This window comes from Lycium barbarum, chromosome 5, assembly GCF_019175385.1.
Source record: "Lycium barbarum isolate Lr01 chromosome 5, ASM1917538v2, whole genome shotgun sequence".
NCBI lineage: Eukaryota > Viridiplantae > Streptophyta > Magnoliopsida > Solanales > Solanaceae > Lycium > Lycium barbarum.
The window spans coordinates 73,911,086-73,915,174 of record NC_083341.1 but is presented as its reverse complement, the minus strand read 5'-3'; positions in this window follow the sequence as shown (position 1 = coordinate 73,915,174).

Sequence of the window (4,089 nt, the reverse complement as noted above, 5' to 3'; positions counted from 1 at the left end):
ATTATTGCAAGCTATAGAAATCCCAACTTGGAAGTGGGAAGTGATTAATATGGATTTCATTACAGGGTTACCCCGTTCTCGACGTAAGTATGATTCCATATGGGTGATTGTGGATACACTCACAAAGTTAGCTCATTTCTTACCGGTCAGGACGACCTATGTGGCAGAAGATTATGCGAAGCTTTATCTTAAAGAGATAGTGAAACTCCATGGCGTTCCAGTATCTATTATCTCCGATAGAGGGACCCAGTTTACAGCTAAGTTTTGGAGATCGTTCCAAGAGGGTCTAGGGACCCAAGTGCGCCTAAGCACGGCATTTTACCCACAGACCGATGGGCAAGCTGAACGCACTATTCAGACTCTCGAGGATATGTTACGAGCATGTATGATAGACCTTGAGGGAATTGGGATGACCATTTGCCACTTATTGAGTTTGCTTACAATAACAGTTATCATTCTAGCATCCAAATGGCACCGTATGAGGCTTTATATGGGCGAAAGTGTAGATCCCCGATTGGGTGGTTTGAAACTGGAGAGGCCAAGTTGATAGGGCCAGATTTGGTCCAGGAAGCTATAGAGAAAGTCAAGCTCATACAAGATCGGTTGTTAGCGGCTCAAAGTCGCCAGAAGTCCTATGCGGATAATCGTCGAAGGGACTTAGAGTTCCAAGTTAAGGATTGGGTATTCTTGAAAGTGTCGCCAATGAAAGGCGTTATGAGATTTGGCAAAAAGGGGAAGCTCAGTCCCCGGTATATCGGACCATATGAGATTGTGGGCGAAATAGGCAAAGTGGCCTATGAGTTAGATCTACCTCCGGAATTGGAGCCAGTCCATCCAGTATTTCATGTCTCGATGCTTCGAAAATGTGTTAGAGATCCCACCAGGATCGTCCCAGTCAATGATGTGCTAGTGACAGAGAAATTGACTTATGAAGAGGTACCCATTGCCATATTAGATAGGCAAGTACAGAGGCTTAGGAACAAGGAAGTGGCCTCAATTAAAGTTCTGTGGAGGAATTGCAATCGAGAGGAGATGACATGGGAAGCAGAAGAAAGTATGCCATCTAAATACCCACATTTATTTCAGCCCGTGGAAGAAGCCCAAGATGAGACGTCAAGATCATAAGGTATGTATATTTCCTTTTATGCTTTTGGGTCATGTGTGGCCAAGAATTTTTATGTTGTTACGTTGTGGCCCTGTGTGGCATCGATATTATGGGTGGTTGTGGCAGGATGGTAGCGCCATATTATAAGGGGAACTCTGGCGAAATTTTTGTAGAATTCCCCGAGACTTTAACATTCGAGGACGAATGTCCCTAAGGGGGGAAAAATGTTACACCTCGAAAAATTTCCCGTTGGTACGCAAGTAAACGAACTAGTGATGTGTGCGAAGAGTGCGAGTGTATAATGTTTCATGAGCAATGTGCGTATATGGACGAGAATGATTAGAATGAAAAGTCGAGAAATGTGAAAAGTTGAAAGTTGGCAAAACTGCCCAGTGGTCGTAAAGTGCAAAATACGGACCGTAAAATGGGATACGGTCCGTAAACTGGCAGTCGTAAATTGCCATGCAAGGTTTCAAACTTTCTGCCCAGTTGAGAAGTGGTAAAATACGACCTGGTGGACGGACCGTAAAGTGATTTACGGCCCGTAAACCATGGTCGTAAATCACCATGCATGCATCCAAGTTTCTGGTTCTGCTTAAGGTTAAAGACGACCACGAGGGACGGTCCGTAAACTGGAATACGGACCGTAAACCTCCATGGACGACCACTGTACACCTCAGCACAGAATTTCAATTCATTAAATATGAGGACCAAGACTTGTTTTGTTTCATTTCTACATTACACCACTTCCCTCTAGAATCATCTCTCTACATTTATTTCATAAGTTTTCAAGGATTATAAGTCACCAACAACATAAACAAGTGAAGCAAGTGTAAGCAAGCCATTAAATACCATTCAAGTCAAGAAATGCAAATGGAGAAAAACTAGGGTTTTGCTCAAAGTGGAGTATTATTAACCAAAGCTTGTTTCTACAACTTCTAAGGTAAGATTCATGACTTTTACATGATGTTTAAGGTATTGAAGAGTTGAAATACATGGATTGTAGAAAATATGGTCAAGTAGGTCATGAATGATGAATAGTGACATTTTGAGGAATAGTTTGAATTGAATCATGAATGTTGTTGTGTTGTGATATGAATGCATTATAAATGGTACTAAGATCATGAACTAGACACTTTAGACGAATGGACGAAGTTGGATGTTATGACCATGAATATGGGTGAATTAGAGGCAAACTAAGGAATCTAAATAATGTGGATAACGTGAATGACTAATGGCCATTGTTATGATATTAATGAAGGTATAGACGCTAGCATTGGAAGGAAGCGTGCAAGTGTAGAATAGTCGGACGAAAAGGTATGTAAGGCTAACCCTTCTTTCATAAGGCATGGTCCCTTGGCCAAACTCTTAAATCCTCTATATGAGTATGTTGTATTCAAGTGATTGACACTCCGAGCTCATAAGCTCACGACCCTCGATACGTGCTACGAATGTACTACGCACCCCATTGACGAGTAAGCATAAGATAGAGATGTAGCGAAAACGATGATGATAGTGATGACGATGATAATAATAATGATGCTAAAGGTGCCTACGGGCTATTATATTCACATGTGCCTATGAAGGGCTATAATGACACCCCGAGCTTATAATGCCGGGTAGAATATATGTATATGGATGTATATATATATGTATGTATATGATTACGTAACGCGCGCACACATCTGCAGATGGTACGGATAAACCTGAAGCCTTGGTAGGGCCAGGTAGAAATAACATTGAGCCTTGGTTGGCCAAGTATGTAGGCCAAGTATGTATGAAACACCGAACCTTATGGTCGGGTACGCTATGTATGTATATAAGTGTATGGCTATGTATATAATATGAATATGAATGTGAAAAGACTATGTATATGAATGCGAATAGGGGCATGTATATGAATACGAGCACTATTACGAAATACGCATGAAAAATGGAAAGCTCCTATGAAAGGCAGGTAAGTGCCATGATGATGATATTATTGTCTTCCCTCCTATGCCACTTCATATATTGTCTACGATGCTTCTATATTGATGTTATTCACGCTTTACATACTCAGTACATTCTTCGTACTGACGTCCTTTTGTTTGTGGACGCTGCGTCATGCCCGCAGGTGCACAGGGAGACAGACTTGATCCATAGCTGCTTACTCAGAGATTACATAGTGGAGCTCCATTTCCTTCGGAGCCATAGCTTTTGGGTATATAATTATGGGCATAGCGGGGTCCTGTCCCGCTCATGTGATATGTTATACTCTTCTTAGAGGCTCGTAGTCATGTGTATATGGTTAGACATGTCCGGCCTTGTCGGCCTATGTTTTGTGTATCATTTTGTCGGCCACGTTGGCCTATGTACATTGATGTGGCATAGATGCCTATGGTGATATAAATGTACTGTTGTCCAATTGGGACTAGTTGACGAATGAATGGAAATGTATGTATAATTATGTGGCTCACCTAGATGTAAGTATAAGAGTAAGCTATGAGGGTGCTCGGGTGGGCTAGCACCGGGTGCTCGTCGCGGCCCAGAGTCGGGTCGTGATACCCTTGGCTTACACTTCACTTACATATAGGTGAGCCACAAAATTAAACATACTTTTCTATTCGTCATTCATGCTAGTCCCTTTTGGACGACAATGCTTTCATATCATGGTTGGCATCTATACCACGTCAATGTACATGAGCCGACGAGGCTATCAAAATGATCTACAAAAATATAGGCCTACAAGGCCAGACATATCTAACCATATACACATGTCTACGAGCCTTTAAGGAGAGTATAATATATCACATAACCGGGACAGGACCCCGCTATGCCCATAATTATATATACAAAAGGATAAGTACCCAAAAGCTATGGCTCCGAATGAAATGGAGCTCTGCTATGTAGTCTCTGAGAATACCGCTATGGATCGAGCCTGTCTCCCTGTGCACCTGCGGGTATAACGCAGCGTCCACAAACAAAAGAACGTCAGTACGAAGAAT